At 51.4% G+C, this 19,581-nt stretch overlaps 1 protein-coding gene across 3 annotated transcripts in view; it reads right to left on the bottom strand.

Moving 5' to 3' along the window:
• The window catches only part of LOC138491918 (erythropoietin-like), a 772,271-nt gene that overhangs the window by 323,026 nt on the left and 429,664 nt on the right, over window positions 1-19,581 (bottom strand). The window contains exon 3 of one of the 3 annotated variants that reach the window (XM_069618783.1): window positions 3,224-3,391. The exons of the other annotated variants lie outside the window; for them this stretch is intronic. The gene's annotated coding sequence lies outside the window, so the exon portion shown is untranslated. The remainder of the gene's footprint in view (window positions 1-3,223; window positions 3,392-19,581) is intronic. 3 annotated transcript variants of the gene reach the window in all.

The raw sequence follows: 19,581 nt of genomic DNA on the forward strand, positions 1-19,581 counted from the left end.
AAGAAGGGAGACACGGGGCATGAGCGGGGGGTGGGGGGAAAGAAGGGAGACACGGGGCATGCGCGGGGGGGAAAGAAGGGAGACACGGGGCATGAGCGGGGGGTGGGGGTGAACAGGGGAAACACAGGCCATGAGAGGGGGGTGGGGGGGAAAAGGAGGGAGACACGGAGCATGAGCAGGGGGTGAACAGGGGAAACACGGGTCATGAGGGGGAGGTGGGGGGAACACGATGGAGACACGGGGCATGAGCGGGGGGTGGGTGGTAACACGACGGAGACACGGGCATGAGCGGGGGGTGTGGGGACAGGGCAGACACGGGGCATGAGTGGGGGGTGGGGGGTATACCGGGCTTGAGAGGTTGGTGGGGGGTACACGAGGGAGAGCGACATGGGGCATGAGCTGGGGGTGGGGGGGTACACGAGGGAGACACGGGGCATGATCAGGGGGTGGGGGGAACAGGAGGAGACACGGGGCATGAACGGGGGGTGGGGGTTAACAGGAGGGAGACACAGGGCATGAGCAGGGGTGGGTGGAACAGGGCATGAGCGGGGGTGGGGGTGAACAGGGGAGACGCGGGGGTGGGGGGTACAGGAGGGAGACACAGGGCATGAGCCGGGGGTGGGGGGTACAGGATGGAGACACAGGGCATGAGCGGGGGGTGGGGGGTACAGGAGGGAGACACGGGCATGGAGGGGGTGGGGGGACAGGGGAGACACGGGGCATGAGCGGGGGGTGCAGGGGGAAAGAAAGTAGACACGGGGCATGAGTGGGGGGTTGGGGGGGGAGAAGGGAGACACGGGGCATGAGCGGGGGTGGGGAGCGAGAAGGGAGACACAGGGCATGAGCGGGGGTTGGGGGGAAAGAAGGGAGACACGGAGCATGAGCGGGGGTGGGGGAAGAAGGGAGACAGACACGGAGCATGAGCAGGGGGTGGGGGTGAACAGGGGAGACACGGGGCATGAGCAGGGGGTGGGGGTGAACAGGGGAGACACGGGGCATGAGCAGGGGTGGGGGAAGAAGGGAGACAGACACGGAGCATGAGCGGGGGGTGAACAGGGGAGACACAGGGCATGAGCGGGGGTGGGGGTGAACAGGGGAGACACGGGCCATGAGCAGGTTGTGGGGGTAAACAGCAGAGACACGGGCCATGAGCGGGGGTGGGGGAAAAGGAGGGGGACAGACACGGAGCATGAGCGGGGAGTGGGGGTGAACAGGGGAGACACTGGCCATGAGTGGGGGGAACGTGAGGAAGATATGGGACATGAGCGGGGGTGGGGGAACGGGAGGAAGACACGGGGCCTGAGCTAACTGTGCAGGCAGCAGATCCCGCTCCTCGGCCCTCCGCAGGCCACCGTGTGCCGATGGCGTGAGCGGGGGGTGGAGGAACAAAAGAGAGACACGGGGCATGAGGGGGGACAGGAGGAAGACACGGGGCATGAGCGGGAGGTGGGGGGAATGAGAGGAAAACACGGGCATGTGCGGGGGGTGGGGGGAACGAGAGGAAGACACCGGCATGAGCGGGGTGGGGGAACGGGAGGAAGACATGGGGCCTGAGCTTACTATGTAGGCGGCAGATCCTGCTCCTGAAACGATCAACAAAGATGGCGGGCGTCTATGAAAATGAGACGCACTGCACGCTTTACTGCAGCCAATGAGAGGGCATGTCAGATGTCCGCGGACATCATGCAAGCCACTTGCCCAAACCCGTCCTGTCCGCTGAGCAAACAGGGAAGTGTGTCCGCGAAGCGGACACAGATATCACACATTTTTTCTGACCTACTTTTTGATCATTTTTTTTAAAACGACTGGACGGATTTTCACCAAATTTGCAAAAGCACGCTTTCGGGACCAAGCCGCTGCTCCTGGTCCAAATTTGGTGAAAATCGGTCCAGCGGTTTGGGCTGTAGGCGTGAGCAAAGTTTTTTTCCCATTCAGTCTATGGGAAAAAAAAAAATGGGACCCCCCTATAACTTTGCCCCCCCGGACCAAACCTCACCAAACTTTGCAAAAATAATTCAGAGTGGGCCATATACTTTTTTTGCAAAATTTGGTGTGGATTGGTCCAGGGGGAGCAAAGTTATAAGCTGCCCAAAAAGTGCTTTTCCTATGGAAACAGCAACTTAACCATAACTTCATGGCCACTACCGTGGCCATGTAATGTCGGCTTTAACATCTAGGTATCTCAATTAATAGTGCATCTGGCTCCCTTAAAACCTTTGAGTAACTTTAGGATGTACGTACGTAAATACCCTGAAAAAAAGTGTAAATAAAAATATATTTATTTGGGGACGTAGCGGACTCAATCCTACCCCACGTGTTCTTCCAATGCACCATCGACCCATGCTATTTGGCCGGCACTCAAAAGATTAATATCCGCACACGGCTGCAGGTCCAAGGTGTTCAATGCAGCCATTCAGTTCTGGTTTTGCTAAAATACACTCCATTGAGGTATACACATTCTATCATTTCAATGCATAATATTATCACAAACCATGCTTGTCTGTTTATTTTACACAGTTAAACATATCATTGCACAGTGGCGTGCCCAGACTCTTTTGGCAGGGGTGGCACAAGTGGGGCTGGGACTTATGCAGGGGTGGCATGAAGTACGAGCGCACTCACAATGAATAATCATAGTTTAGGATAATGGGGTGGTACCTGAGGTGGCCAATCAGATTCCAGAGGTAACATTACCCCTGTGATGGTTCATACACAGTCAATGCATTAAGTCAGGCACCGGTGGGTGCGTGGCAAATGGAACACTATGTGTCACGATTCACACAACATGCAATGTTCCCTGGGTAAGCAGAAAGACACATATAGCAAGGTCTGACTTCAGAACAAGTCCTGTACCACCATGACCAAAATAAAGTAGCCAGTGCATGTATCAAATTCTACTTGGAAATGAAATGCACTGCACCCGAGTCTGTCCCTTGCTGTCTGTCCCTGTGAGCTGCTTCATTCCATGTCTTGCAACGCTACATGGCTAATACAAGTGCCTCATTGGACCATGGTGGAACGGAGGGTATGTGCCACTGCCCATGCATGTGCCCGAGACAACTTTCCCATCAATTAGCCATCAGTCCACCAACACATCTGAGCTGTATTGTGCGCTTCAACACCAATATTTATCCAAGCTCACCGTCAGTGCTGCTACTAAGCATGCATGTTCAACTGGCCAGGTGGAAGGTTTGCTGTGTTGTGACCCCCCTGTGCTGCTCACCTTGCCTGGAGTCCCTTGAAACACGTCATCGTTTATTGAATATATGATCACAATCCCTGTGCCTCTGCTTGCGCACACATGCGCATGTCGGCACCACCAAACGTGTCCAGATTCCAGACGTCCAAAGGCGCATGTCTGCTGGCAAAGGTGGTCTTGAGGCTCATCCCCCTGCAGAAAGTCCATGAAACACATGATTAATGCTTAATATTCATCTGTGTGTGTCTCTTCAGGCATTACATGAGTGGACCATGTCAGAGACGTACATTAGAAATCACACCATCAGTCCGTCTTTCACAGCAACAGTGTGGAACACACTATCTACGGCATGATTTTCAACAAGCACATGTTCATTAAAGATAAGAAACATACTACACAATGCATAGCAATGAATGTACACATGAATCATTAAACACCCCATCTAGCAAAAGAAGAACAGTGGTCAATTACACCCCAATCATCCCCACTAGGGGTGTTAACACAAGTTCCACAGCAGCAGACATGCCACAGATATGACAGTCCATTGCCCTTGTGTAATAGGCTGTTACACCGAACCATCCTTGCGAGCCCATGGATAAGGGAAGCAGGAGTGGCATATGTGAGTCAAGGACCCCAAGCAGCAAACACATACACAAGACAAGCTTGGAGGGCCCAGCTGGAACAGACAGTGGATGCTTTCAAAAGCCACAAAGCACCACACCGTCACATGAAAGCACAATAGACTAGCAGATTTAAACTATATTAACTAATTACACTAACTATGAAAAACCTACCCCACCTATTTAAACTAACTTTCAAACAGAAACTTAACTAACTAAACTAAAAGAAAAATCAAAAATGGCCACATACGATCCGGGGGGGCACCCAGGAGGGGGGAGATACAGGGTGCTGCTCAACACCCACATGCAATGATGCTGAGGAAAAAAAAAACCTCTGTGGGCTCAACGCCTGCACAGCCCGACCTATGTGGGAGATAGATTGTCGCCCGAGTCTGGCTCTTCCTGGAAAGGAGGACGTGGCACAGGAGCATGAGCACGCCTAGCCACAGCTTGCCCCTCATCGGCAGCCGGTCTGCCAGACAGGTGAGCCTGGATCTGTGTGGCGATGACACGTAGGTCTGCATTCAGAACCTCCCGTGATGCATGTGCTTCCTCTTGCAAGGTAGCACGTGTAAAACGGAGTTCCTCCTGCAAGGCCTGGCTGGACAACCGCTGCACCTCCCGGCAAGCATGTAGCTCAGACGAGATGGTAGGCTCAAGCTGTGCAAACCTCTCCTCTGCAGAAGGACACCCAGAGGGGATCTGAGGGATGCATGCTCCTCCCTCAGGGCCTTTATGTGTGCCTCTGCGTGAGCAGCAATTGCTTAATGCAGAGACGACATTTCAGCCTGGAGTGCCCTGCCTGAGGCCGCCATGCCCAGCCTGAGCGAGCGGGCCGTGGACCGTGCCACTTGCTGCTGGAGAAGCACCTGCCTAGCAGGGGGGAGCACAGATTGGGCCACACGCTCCATGCTCTCAGCGATGTTCTCCATTGCTGCCCCCTGCCGTTCAGAATTGGCAGTCATGTCTTGCTCCCACTCAGTATACTGTGGTTGCGCGCGGCGACCACGTTGCTGGGCTTCACCCCTGCATGACCCAAGGACCGTGTGTCCTCGTTGTGTTGGCACCGCCCGCAGCTGCACGACTACATGCCCCCGTCGACGTGATGTCCCAGGCACATCAGTGACTGGTGTGGAGGGTGACCCTGCATCCTGATCCACCAGGGGCGGAGGTTCCAAGACTGTCTGACCCCTCAGTGCAGGTGTCACAGACAGAGGAGTGTCCACATCAGAATCACTCCCCCCTGACACATGGACCTGATGCTCATCCAACTCGACATGGTCGTCAGAGTGTTCTTCAGGGCTGGACTCATAGGCAGCCAGAGACAAGATGGACTGTAGCACTTGGGGGTTTTCGTTGCCTACCACCCCACTACCCCCACTTGTGCTGGGTTGATGTAGTGATAACAACCCTGTGCCTGGCATGACAACACCATCCTCCGGCTCCATTGCGTCATCATCTGAAAAATAGAGAGAAAAAAGGTCACTACACATGTTCGAAGCACACAACACACACACAAACCGACAACAAACACATCAGGCAGACCTGTGACACACAAAATAGAACCAGGCATGCATGCTGGGTCAACTTGGAATTGCTTCTGTGATCAGACCTGTTGAAAGGTCGCAGTCTGCATTGAAGTGGGTCTATGCAGTGCAGCAAATATGTATGTTACTCACTACCTACATGTACAAGGACTCCATGGTGTGTGTCAGAAATGTGAAGGCAGTGCAAGGTCAACTTCAGGCATCACGTGCAATGTGCATTCAATGGTTAGCATATCTACAAGCAAAGCACCCCTCCACCCAAGTGCAAAAGCAGGGATGCCTAGCATGGTATCAAAAGGCTGACCATAGACCTGTGTATTGACAGACAGTGTTGACTAGCATCAACAGCTTCATGTGAGTCAAGTGACAACACTGCAAATGATGATGGGACAGTAAGCAGGATACATGATGAAACCTCTGGAGTCCGCCCACGTGTGAAGAAGACACTACACCAGTTGGACAGAGTCATTGGCCATTAAACAGGCTGAGGCCTGTGACCCTCACAGATTGTCAGACCCTAAACATGTTTGCAACGCAGTACTGAGCCACAGTTGACAAGGGAAGGCAGATGAAATGCCATGCAATTTGGGTCATCATGGACTTGTGTAACAGTGATCATCCAGTCATGGACACATATGGGCATGCGTGTAATGCACATGGAGCATGAATGGGCACTCATGTCCCTGCGGGGCATCTGACCTCTGCACAGTCCAAGTGAGACACCCTGCATCAAGTACTAAGGAAGTACCACAATGGATATGTCTGGCAGATTGGCCGCTGGATGTTAGAATGTACACAGGAGGCATGACCAGGGTTGTAACCAACAGCAATATTGTAGCAGACCAGTGCTAAAATGGAATTGGGGTGCAGAGCAGGGAGTTGAGGGGGAAGGGAGAATGCCTACATTGGCTACCCCCTTGCAGGCAGAGGACACATGCACGTCAGTCATGCTATGCATAGTTCCTGGGCTGAGAGGAAGCTCACCCCACGCTACATGCAGAAGTGCCAGTGAGCTGGAACATGGACCGGAGGGACATACTGGTAACCAGCATGTGACTACGGTGCAAAAGTGGTGATGTGGACAGTCCCTGTCTGCTCCACATGTCCACCATCCAGCAGAGTAGACATGCATCAGGGAAGCATTGCATTACTCACACATCATAACCATGTACACGTGACATGTAGTGGCAGTCATGCACAACACATCACACAAGTAAAACACACACATCCTCGACAAACACGCATCAACACTCACCGGACTGGGCATCAAAGTCCGGCATCCCTCCCACTCCTTCGACCAATTCAGATGGTATGAACTCTGCAACGAGTGACTCATGCGGAGTGAGGTCTTCCTCCTCCGGTGCAGGCCCACCGCCAGTCACCAGAGTCAAGTTGTAATTTGAGGCACGCTTAGCCTTAGCGCTGCGTTTGAGGTCATTCCAACGCTTTTTGCACTCTTGCGCCGTGCGCACCTCATGGCCAAATGCACTCACATGTTCCGCAACTTGCTTCCAGTGGGTATCACGGTGGGCATCCGTAGTCTGACAATTAGCACCCACTAGCATGTCACGGCTGTGCTTCCGCACGTAGCCCACGAGGAAGTCCAGTTCCTGGTTGCAGAAAGGCTTCCTCCTTGACATGCAGGAGGTTGTGGCTGTTTGTGGGGTCCCAGCCTGTGCTGCAGGTGCAACCTTCCTCCTCTTGGATTGTGGCACAGACCCTGGCTGGCTGATGCCGCCCTGATCAGTATGGCAGTGGGACTGGTGGATTGAGCCAAGGGAGTGGCAGGTGGAGGGACGACCAAAGGGCTAACTTGTGTCAGTGGCAGCTGGGTGCCCTCTAATGGACCCTGCGCATCAACATCCGCTGTAGCAGGGTCATTGACCGCAACTGTCCTGGTTGGCAGACTCACAACTGGGGTGTTGTTGGCTGCATCTGCCACTGCACTTGCCAACACCCGGCTGTTCGGGGCAGCAGATGACATTACTGCCCCAGGGACATGTGTCTTGGTCAGGGCAGCTCTGCGTGCCCCTACGGTTTCCCTCTGGTCCTGTTGGAAATCTTCCAAGGGCTCTTCAATCGCCTGGGTGGTGGTGTCCACAGCTGCACCTGCAGCTACCACAACCCTTGGGCCCGTGGCATTCGATGAAACGGACTGCTGGGTCACACGGGCGCCAGTGCCAGATGCAGAAGCTGCATCTCCCGGAACCACAGGGGGTGGTGGCATGACTGCACCGACAAATGGCACAACATCGTGCTCAAGTGGCGCACCCCTGCCTCTTCCCCCTCTGCGGCCAACCTGGACACCATGGAGTCCCCCGACCCCCTGGTCACCCTGGCCACATCCCTGACCATGCCCACCACGAGGAGTACACCCAGCTGAGGCGCCCCTCATCTTTGGTGGCCTCCCAACCATGGCACAGATGGAGTAGTGCTGGCACAGATGGAGTAGTGCCAATGGGAGGTGTACACCACAATTGACCTGGGCAATTGGGGTGAAGGGGGTGGGATGCAAGATGTTAACAGCCCCCCTGCACCTGCAAGGCTGTATGTGACCCCGGTAGTGTAGTTATTGCTTCCTGTCTAGGGGAATATTGTGCTGTACCCTGATGCTTGTGTTCTATGTCTCCCTCTATGCAGCATCAAGTGAAGAAGAGGGCGGAGACGGCGCTGTGGAGCCAAGCGGCAGGGATGCCTCCACTGGGTGGCGACGCAAGGCCCAGCCACCCTCCCAGGACTTGCCATCATCTGAGAGCGAGGGGGCTGGTGTTGTGTCTGCCACTACGTCTGTGGCAGAAGGGCCGGGTGAGCCCCCACAGGGGCTTGCAATAGAGGAAGACGGTACAGAGACATCCAGGTTGGTGGTCTCCACGGAGGAGGAGGAGCACACTACTGAGCCGCACATGGGGCCTGGTGGTGGTAGTACCACTGGTGCAAGTGGTGCATCCCAGGGCTAGGGTCAGGAGGCAGCACAGGTCTCCGCGGAGGGGCCTGTGCATGTCCCTGTCCTTGACCCTGTGACTGCACCACAATGCACCAGCAGGGATGCCCCGTTCCAGGCCCGTCCGCAGGTAGGGGAGAGTGCCATGTCATCTGCCGCTCCACTACCTGCGGACGAGGTTTCCCATTAACGTATGGGCTCCGTCCTGATTGGTGTCGCGTTGCGCACGCGTGACATTCGTGATGACGTGCGTTCTTCCTGGGCAGAGAACGCACGCCATCACGAAGAGCAGCGTCGCGATGTGGCACTGTTGGGAGGTGCCCTGGTTGATGGGTTCCTACATGTGACGCGCACTCTGGCGGACCTCTCCTCCTCTGTGGAGACTATGCGCCAGTCGTTCTCCCTGCCGTCTTCCAGCCCAGATTCCACCAGAGCCCCCTGTGGACCTGGCCTGACCAACACAGCCAGCTTGGTGGAGATCCCATCCCTGCCACAGTCGGGAGTCGGCGGTCCAGCAGGGGTGGACACCACAACTGGAGACCAGCTGATGGAGGATGTGCAGGCATCATCGGACAGGGCACATGGACAGCAGCAGCAGCAGCAGGAGCAGGCTCTAGGTGGGACCAATGATGGTTCGGGGCCATCGACATCAGGTGGGCAGTCATCGGCCAGAGGGCAGGAGGACCCTGGAATGGATGTGTCTTCCGTGTGGCTGCGGTTGGGCCAGCGTATAGGTGCAGTGCGGCGGCGGGCGGAAGAGGTGCGGCTCACCATGGTCAGGGCAGAGTTCTCCATGCGTCGGGCGTTGAGGTGGGCAGAGTGCCTCGAGGCAACTCGCAGGGAGTTGGAACAGGCCATGAGTGCCTCCCTGCGAGACCTCGGGGCCAGGACAGAGGCCCGCCTCCAGCAAATAGACATGGAGTTCAATGATGCCCTGGCCGAAAACAACAATGAGTGAGCCGCAGGGCTTGCCCGTCGCCATTGTAAATAGTTTATAGTGTTAGGTTTCTTTTTTTTTTATTTTGGGGCTTTTGGACTATGCCCCACACTTTTGTAAATCATTTTTTTGTTAGCTAGATTATTAGATAGGTTGCATTTGTTTCGTTGGGCTCATGGACCCTTGAAAATTCTATTGTACATAGTTGGACGTTGGATTTATTCGGACATTTTAATTTCATTTCACCATGAATCAATGGATTTACCTTTTTGCGTTTCATTTGGATTTGGTTTGGTGGACAGAGAGTTTTGGCCATTTTTTTTTTGGATTGCTTGGGTTTTTTTGAGGAATTTTTTTTTGTTTTATTTGGACATGCATTTCATTTCATGTTTGCCATTATTTTATGCTTTAAGTACTTTCAATTGGTTTTCATGTTAATACATTTTGATCTTTTATGTGTGGGATTCATTCATTGGGTTCATGCATGTTGACATGTGGGTTTACTCAATCAATGGCAACGTGTGTGTGTGTGTGTGTGTGTGTGTGTGTGTGTGTGTGTGTGTGCGCGTGCGTGTGTGTGACGGGCATGTGTTGATGTACATAGTTGACTTTTGGTTTGTGTCATGAGATGGGCATGTCACTGCTGGGTGGGTGAGTGGGTGGCGGGAAATGAGTGGGACATGAGTGGGGGCCTGCTGGGGAGTGGGGGTGCAGGGGGACATGTGTGGGATATGAGTGGGGGCCTGCTGGCAGGTGCCCCTCACTGCTGAGGGGTGGGGGTGCAGGGGGACATGAGTGGGGGCCTGCTGGCAGGTGCCCCTCACTGCTGGGGGTGGGGATGCAGGGGGACATGAGTTGGTGATCATATTGCAAGGTGACATGTGGCTTGGCTGGGGGGCATGCCAATGGTGGATGGGCTGCCTGCGGGACATGACCAGGGGTGCAGGGTAGTCCCTTGTGGTGTGGGCTGCCTGCAGGGGCCATGGAGGGGGTAGAGGGGACACCTGGGAGGACCCACACTGCCAATTCATGTGTAGGACTCCCCGCGCACCACACTGGATACACGAACCCCGCTCTGACAGCAAAATCGCGTGTGAAACTTCCCGCGAAGCCCAGTAATACACGTACCCCACTCGTACAGGGCCAATCGCGTGTGAAACTTCCCGCGAAGCCCAGTAATACACGTACCCCACTCGCACAGGGCCAATCGCGTGTGTAACTTCCCGCGAACCCCAGTGATACACGTACCCCACTCGCACAGGGCCTATCGCGTGTGAAACTTCCCACGAACCCCAGTAATACACGTACCCCACTCGCACAGGGCCAATCGCGTGTGAAACTTCCCGCGAACCCCAATAATACACGTACCCCACTCGCACAGGGCCAATCGCATGTAAAACTTCCCGCGAACCCCAGTAATACACGTACCCCACTCGCACAGGGCCAATTGCGTGTGAAACTTCCCGCGAACCCCAGTAATACACATAGCCCACTCGCACAGGGCCTATCGCGTGTGAAACTTCCCGCTAACTCCAGTAATACACGTACCCCTCTCGCACAGGCCCTTTCGTGTGTGAAACTTCCCGCGAACCCCATTAATACACGTACCCCACCCGCATAGGGCCTATCACGTGTGAAACTTCCCGCGAACCCCAGTAATACACGTACCCCACTCGCACAGGCCCTTTCGCGTGTGAAACTTCCCGCGAACCTCAGTAATACACTACCCCACTCGCACAGGGCCTATCACGTGTGAAACATCCTGCGAACCCCAGTAATACACATACCCCACTCGCACAGGGCCAATCGCGTGTGAAACTTCCTGCGCACCCCAGTAATACACGGTCCCCGCTTGCCGTGTGCTGTGTGGCGGCCATGTATACTGGTACAGGGTTAGCGCAGCCCTTTGCGCTGGATTGGGGCTTTTGATGGCTTTTCCCTGCGCGAGGGGCATTCTTGGGGGCGTTACTGGCACTGCTGCAGGGTCGCTGCACCACTGTGCGCCACGGCTGGTTTTGGTAGCTAAAATCCATGAATATGCTGTGCGCGGAAATGGATTTTAATGCACGCGGCTGGCGCAGAGATTCGCACGCGCACACTGTTCGCCAGCCGCATGCACCACTTGGGCGCTAAATTCTATGAATTACCCCCTTAATGACACTTAAGTTCTCCACATTTGATGCATAAAGTGGTGGGATTTCAACAAATGACTAAAAGTTTGCAAACAAATGTAAGTAGCAAGTACTTAACTCGTTGAGCTATCACCCCGACTGGAGTTTTTGGTTACATTCTCATTATTAAAAAAAAAGAAAACAGATACATCTTTAGGGACTTCACTTATGCCTGAAGACCAATGCAATGTCACAATCACACTACGCAAATGCAGAACACACTGTAAAAAGCAGGAGCATTATAGCATCAAATAGTTTTATGAAATGCCTTTTTAGCTGGCAGCTGGAGCTGGGTGAAAATGGGAGACAAATGGCTGTAGCCTGTAGATGTGGCGACACCAGGTTAAAGTCCCCCAATGCAGCTTTCATTTTCTATGCTTTTTATAAAATGTTTCACTCCAAGCAAATAGCGCTATAATACAGAAAATATGCACCGTTGGCAAATAATTGTTCTAGTGCTCCAGTGCAAGAAAAAAAACGTATTCTTTCAATGCATGCATGTTTGCACTGGGGCATATCTTGCACTAGTGCTATTGCTCCGGTGAAACATGCACTGAAAGAATATGGGCCTGATTCAGAAAAGTATTTTAAAATGGCGCAATCCCATTGAAAAATGTCTTTCTAAATCAGGCACTCAGTGTATTGCACTAGGGCAAAAACTCTTGCAATAATGCACAGATTCTGCATACTGGGCCTCATTATAAGTTTGCCAGTCCTGTAACAACAGTACAGGTAAACTTGCCGGTACTGTTGTTACCGGAACGGCAAACTATTCTGCTCGCGGGTGCCTTCTGACCTGGCGGGCGTAGTAGCACCCCTGAGCAGAGCACGTCGGATGCACCGGCACCATTCACAAATGGTGCCGGTGTATCCGACCACTCCATTTATATTGAGCCCTATGGGGCTCAAATGGGAATGGGGAGCTTTTATTCCGGCGCCCGCGAATGGGCAATTACCGGGTCCAGCTGGACTGTAATGACCAGGTAATTGCCCATTTGCGGGCGCCAGAAAAAAAAATGTAATTGATTTTTGCTAGACGTGCATGCTTCTTTAATTCAATTGGCCTCATTACGAGGTTGGAGGTAGCCATGCCCTTAACAAGGGCATGGCTACCCCCAAACTCGGGTCCGGGTCCCGTGAAATGGGAATTACTGGGCCATTCCGACCTTGGAGGGCCCAGTAATTACCATTTGCGGGACCCGGTATGTCCCCATTCCCATTTGAGCAGAGGATGTTAACAATGGTCTCGTTAATAACGGGGCCGTTGTTAGCATCCTGTTCTGCTAGCGGGTGCTGCTCTGCACGTCTGGTCTGACCAGGCGTACAGAGTGGTCCCGCGAGCAGAACTCGGAATGCTGCGACGAGATAACAACGGTGCCGGTAGCACTACCTGCGCTGTTGTTGCCTTACTGCAACACTCCTAATGAAGCCCAATGTACTTGTAAAAGGTTCAAAGACAGTGGGCCTTATTACAATACCGGTGGCAGCCGTGCCTGTCATACCGGCACGGCTAGCGCCTGTATTGTAATGAGGCCCACTGTCTCTGAACCTTTTACAAGAACATTGTATTAAAGAAGCATGCACGGCTAGCAAAAATCAATTACAATCGTGCCATACGCTTTGCCGCAACTTGTATTAGTATACTATGTTACTTCAATAATTCACATTGCCTTCAACTTGTATTCATCAAAATGCTCTGGATTTGTGCATATTTATATTTGTTATTGTACACCCTTTTGTTAATTGTGCTGCCATTTTGTCTTTTGTTCTTATTGTCATTCATATGCTGCTACTTCGTTGCGCACTTTGTTTTGAGTTCATATAGTCAGTGCTTAAAGTGGGCCGGGGCCTGCCGGGCCGGGCCCCGGCAGTCTCCAAAAAGTGAGACTGAGCCGGGGCCCCGATCTCACCAAGCCACGGCGGGTGCATCTCCTGCCACAGACGAGACGGGAGATGAGCCCGCCGGCCGCCCATCAAGAGGTCAGGCATGGCAGAGTCAGGCAAGCCTGTGACTGAAAGACTTGCCAGCCAGTCACAGCTTGAGCGACGCTGTGACTGGCTGACACTTCTGCCAGTCACAGCTGCCTGCTGCAGTGCTGCCGGAAGAGCACCTTGGAAACTAACTTCCTCTGGCAACCCCTCGGGAGGGTTACCAGATGAAGTTAGAGTCCCGGGAAGGAAAATAAATGAAAGAAAATGCGTGCGAGCCTCGCACGCATTTTCTTTCATTTATTTTCCTTGTTCCAAACATTCTGCTGTTTAGGGAACAAACAGCAGAAAGTTTGGAATGGAGAAAATAAATGAAAGAAAATGCGTGCGAGGCTCAAACGCATTTTCGTTCATTTATTTTCCTTGTTCCAAACATTCTGCTGTTTGTTCCCTCGCATGCAAGGAGGATCGCATACTTGCCAACATTCTGTGACCAAAAAGATGTGTAGGATTTTTCAAGTTTCAAAAATAATAATTCCCATAACAATGACATCACAGGGAAATACAAAACATGCAAACAGCACAACATGGAAAGATGTTGAAATGTAAAAATTGAATAATTGTGAATGGTAACTTAACACCAAATTGTCAGCAGATGCTGTGTGATGGTGTTACACTCTGTCACTTGCTTTCACTGGTGGTTCACCTAAAAGTTGTCCCGGCAAGAGTGCTGGACAGAGTCAAGTAGCGGTCAGTTGAGTGGATTGGTCTGAGTCCAATTAAAGTAATCACCTACCAGTCCACTGTATAGACAGACTAATGTGTTGCATGCTTTGTCCTGAAGCCTGGCTTAGAGTCACAAAAATTACATGCCACTGTAAAAAGCAGTAGGATCTGTCACTGAAATCTGTAGGCGCTAGGACTGCTTGAAAGGCAGTAGCCTACTGCCTAAATCTGTAGGGTTGGCAAGTATGGGATCGCATGCATTTTCTTCCATTTATTTTCCCATTGCACCATTTGTTGCACCGAAGTCAGCAGTATCCTCATGGTGGCTCTGTGAACCAGCCTGGTGCACCCTGATATTCAGTTGTCTTTGGTCCTCTGGACTATCTTTGTTGTGTGAAGCAACATGGGCATTATGTTGGGTAGTTTTCCTTTGCCTAGCACAAATATGAAGCATTCTCCTGACCCTTGATGATCATTTTCTTTCATTTATGTTCCCCTGATTTTTATTCCTGGTGCTAATTACTGCATTTGGCATGCCATACCGGATTTGATACCGGATTTGTTTCACACAATGCTGGCCCTTAACACCCTGATCTTTATTCGTGGTGCTAATTACTGTATGTCCATGAGCCGACATTCCACTTTCACAATATCCATTCCAATGTACAATCCATTCCAATGTACTAAGCACCTTTCGTTTTTGACTCATGGTTGGGACTTTGCTGTATTCTAATTTCATAACAAAATGGGAGAGGGGCTTCAATCGGGTGTTGACAAATCCTACCCTTGTTACTTGAGTGTGGGCCAATACACCAGATAAGGCCTTGGCCCTGGGCTATAACATCCCACTATGGCATTAGAATACTGCCTTTGTCACTGCCTAACTTTTCAATATTCCTGAAAATTCTAATTGTCACAAGTGGTTTGAGGTGTATTTAACTGTTGCAAATGAGCATTTTAAAATGCCACCTGGCAAATAAACTTTTTTTTTCTTTTTCTTTTGCAATGTTTTCTTTCGCAATGTGACTCACTAGCAATGTGCCCTTATTGCCAATTTTTGTTCTATAAAAAATGCATGGGCACAGCATAAGTGGCAGGCATGGGTAGCATAAAATCTGGTTCACAAATAAGATAAGCTATGTTCAGTGCAGTAAACCACATAAATAAATAATCCCCTAGAGCTTTGATTTGTTATACTTTAAGCCATGTAGCAAGCAGTCTGCTCCACAATATGTACTTAGTAATGTAGGCCCGACCAGTTTTACCATGTCGCATTTAGGCCCCGCCCACCAATTAGGCCATGCCCATCACGTTTTAGGCCACGCCCCCAAATGAGGGCCCCCCTCAGTTTCTTACCCCACTTAAAGCACTGCATATAGTACTCCGAATTATGAACTTCCATACTTTGTCTAAAACACAGAGTTCTAATAAAGAACTAGAGGGCCAACATACCACCAGAAGTTTTGTCAGCCCTGAACACCATGCTGGTGGAAAAAACACGTCACTTTCCATTGTTTTCTATGGCAGTTTTTCCAACGTCATGGGGTTCGTGGCCGCTAAATGAATGCAAAACAACTGCCTCACTTTTTGCTCTCGATAAGCATGGATTGTTGGCCATCTAGTTCTTTATTAGAGCTCTGTGGTCTAAACACTCAGTTCCTCAACTTGAATCCTAAATATTCTACATTTATGTTGTATCTGTGTGGGGCAAGTTACTATCTATGTTGAGTTGTGCTTTGTATTGTTTATTGTGGTAAGTTTTATGAGTTAACATAAACAGGATGTGTGGTGGTGTAGAAGGCGTGGTTTATGTCAAAGGACGCATATTTGCAGATTCTCTGTAGACCCGCTATAGGATTGGTTTGGCTCAGACTCGATGGCATTAAAGCACCTTGTTTGAGGCGTAACTTAGCAGACCAATACTATCCAGGAGTGGCACACGCTATCTCCCCATTCATTAATCTTTATAAATCCCGTTTCACAAAGGATAACAATTTTGCAAAACGATAAACCACAGAATTTAAAGAGGGATGGGCCACAAGCTTATGTTGTCATCAATGAAATCAACAGGCCGTGGGCAGTTATTAAACCATATACACGAAATATATATAGTCATACTGTTTTCTGAAATGTAGAGGAGTGGGAATGTGTGCTACTTCATTTCTGCTCATTAGTCCTCTGGGGGTCCATTGAACTGTTCAGTGAATATTAGTTACCTTATAAATGGTGATCCCATTCGAGAATCAGAACCCCTATTTGTATTGCTATCAAAATGGATTGGACCCACACAGGTGTTAAGTCCCGTGCGCCGGGAGTGCCGGCGGGGGATGCGCTGTTGGTAGGCTGCGCGAGGGTGTCAGTGTGGGCGGAATGCGGGAGCTTAATCAGACACATCATGCTGCGTATGAGTCGTGCTCCACTCTGCCGTCTCCCAGCGGGTGGGCCCTTTATTATGCCTCACATCATAGCATTACGCGAGACGTGAGGCGGATACAAAATTCTGCCTTCATTTCAAATGAACAAGACATTAACAATTACAGTTACCAACATGGTTGCTCTTCCCTGCATACTCAAGTCCAATGCAGTCAAATATATCCCTTGCTTCTACGGAAAAAAGGTCCCCATTAGACTTTGCGGTTATCGCCACTCATAGGGCCTCATTCCGAGGTGGGCGCAAAGGGATACTGGGCACCGTTAAGGACATCGGTGCCGGTAATCCCTTTGCGCCATATTCCGAGGTCCCTTAGCGGGTCCCGCAATGGGTGCCTGGTTTTACCAGGCGCCCTTAGCGGGAGCCGCTAAGGCACCAGAGAGCTAATAACGGTACGGCAAATTACGGTACCCTTATTAGCTACTTCCCTATTCCCATTGAGTCCTATGGGGGCTCAAATGGGAATGGGGAATGGATTTTTCAATGGGGACTTACCAGTCCCTCCAGGGTCGGAATGGACCGGTAAGTCCCCATTGAACCAGGTCGGACCCGGACCTGGTATGGGAGGTAGTCATGGTGCAAATAGCGCAATGACTACGTCCATACTCGAAATGAGGCCCATAGTTCCGCAACTTCGCCTGGGCTTTGGGGGCAGCCCTCAGGTTATATCTATGGAGCCGCAGGGTCAGAATTGTCTCTGATTCACCTCCGCCATTATGCACAGCTTCTCTTTGGTCAGGTCCATGTTCTTCGTCTGATGGCTAACCTGGACTGCCACCTTGAGTGTCCTCCTCCTTAAACACTGGCGACAGATGGTGCTGTGCAGGGTTGTCATCTGCTTATGGTCGTTCGCTTCCGTACGTCCACATCTCCTCAGGCACTTTCTTAAACCAGGAGGCGTTTCTTGTGATGGTTTGCTGTCCTCTACTTCCCGTCACCATCGACCCTTCGGTACTTGTCACCTTCCATGGTTGGTGGTCATAACTCGACTCGTTTGACTTTGTGGGGTTTCGCAACACCAGCACATTGTCACCTACTTTGTGTCTTGCTTCCCTGGCGTTCCTCTTGTGGCTCATATACTTGTTTGCCGCAACTCTTTTTGCATGAGTCCGTTCACTGTCAATATCGTCCACACCCTTGCTCGGGTGATGGGGAATGGACGAGTTTACTATTGTCCCTTACATGAGTTCTGCCGGGGGTTCACTTGTGTTGCTATGGGGTGTGACACGATAGTTCCTCAAGAACCGGTATAGTCCACCCTCCAGTTGCTGTTTTGGCTCCTGGAGATGAGTAACATCTTGTTGATTGTCCTCATCAATCTCTCCACACCCCCATTATCTTGTGGCCAATGGGGGTGATGTGGTGGTGCAGGATATGGAGTTCTTCCATGTCTCCTCATGTCTGTTCCCTGAAAGGGTGGTTTGTTGTCGCTCTTGACACGCCATGGTAGACCATGCATCGCAAAAACGTTCTCCAGTGCGGGGATAACTGTTAGCTGAAGTTGAGTTGATGATCTCCACTTCAGGGTACCATGAGTGGTTTTCAATTGCTATTAGGAGATAGATGCCCTCCTGTATGGTAAAAAAGTCGATACTGATGGCATCCTACCTCGAAGATCTGCGTTCCGCAGACTGGATCGGTTCTGGGTGTGGGGGTGCCCCCATGATCTGGCATGGGAGGCAGGCTCCAACGGTGTCCTCTTCCTTTGTGTCTAGGTGCGGCAACCACACCCGGTGTCTTATCCTGACCTTCGTACGGACTGTCCCTTGGTTTTCCTCATCTACAAGGGAGACAATCCTAACTTTAGGGGCTGCAGGGGATCACAATCCATCAGGAAGCCTCTAGCCGCTGCGTGCGGTTGTGAACACTTCGGAGGAAAGCGTTCCAATCCCCTGCTATGATTGTGTTTTTGATGATATCACAGCACTGGTCATCTTGCGTAGCCTCGATGATGTCTGCAATGCTGACTGCTTTGGGCTTTGTGGCATTGATCACTTGGCATATGTGTTCCTCTTTCTCCTCCGCTTCGTCCACTTCTCCTCATGTTGCTGGGCGCGGGTGCCTGGATAGGAAGTCTGCAAGGTTGTCCGCCTCCGCCTGGTACGACAACTCAAACTCGTACTGCTGCAGGTGCAGTAACCACTTTCCTATCCTGGCCGGAGGGTGTGCTGATGATTCCATGAAGATCGGGAGGTGTGTTTTGTGGTTGGTAAATGTCTTGAATCTCTGTCCATAAAGATAGATATGGAAATGTCGGCATCCCCACAGGACTGCTATTGCTTCTTTGGCGATGTGGGAGTACCGCTGTTCAGTCGGTGTGAGGGCTCTGGATGCATATGAGATCGGTCGGGTTTGCCCTGTCCTAGAACTGTGCACCAGGATTGCCCCAAGTCTGACTGGGCTTGCGTCCACATATAGCTCAGTGGCCAGAGCTGGGCATAGTACGCCATTGTTGTGTCGGATGACAGTGATTTCTTGATGCACTCAAACGCTTTCATGCAGTGTGGGCTCCATTCCCAATTGACATTCTGCCTGGTGAATTCTTGGAGCGGCTCTGACATGGTGGCCAGATTGGGAATAAATCTGCCACAGTATGTGGCCATGCCAAGAAAGCTGCACATTTCTGTGGGTATGGTTGGAGGGGAGGCCACTTTTATGTTGGCTACCTTCTGGGGTCGGCTGATATCCCTTTATTAAAGATGTAGCCAAAAAATGTGATCTCCTCCTTCAGGAACTCACATTTGTCCCTGTATATCATGAGCCCTGATTTCTCCAACCTGTCAAAGACTGTTTCTAGGCAGCGCAGATGCTCCTGCTAGTTTTCAGCATGGATGAGGATATCACCACTGATGTTTTTTACGCAGGGATGCCCTGGATTACTTCCTGAATGGCCTGTTGGAATACTTCTGCTGCCAAGGAGATCCCAAAACTTAGCTTCTTGTAGTGCCACAGGCCCAGGTGGGTTGAGAAGGTTGTTATGTACCTCGACTCCCGATTTAACTTGAGCTGATGGTAGCCAGCATTGAGGTCTATTTTGGAGAAAATCTTTGACCCTGTGAGGTCCGCGATGATCTCGTCCA

This window comes from Ambystoma mexicanum, chromosome 10 (genome assembly GCF_040938575.1).
Source record: "Ambystoma mexicanum isolate Mex_15411 chromosome 10, UKY_AmexF1_1, whole genome shotgun sequence".
Classification (NCBI taxonomy): domain Eukaryota; kingdom Metazoa; phylum Chordata; class Amphibia; order Caudata; family Ambystomatidae; genus Ambystoma; species Ambystoma mexicanum.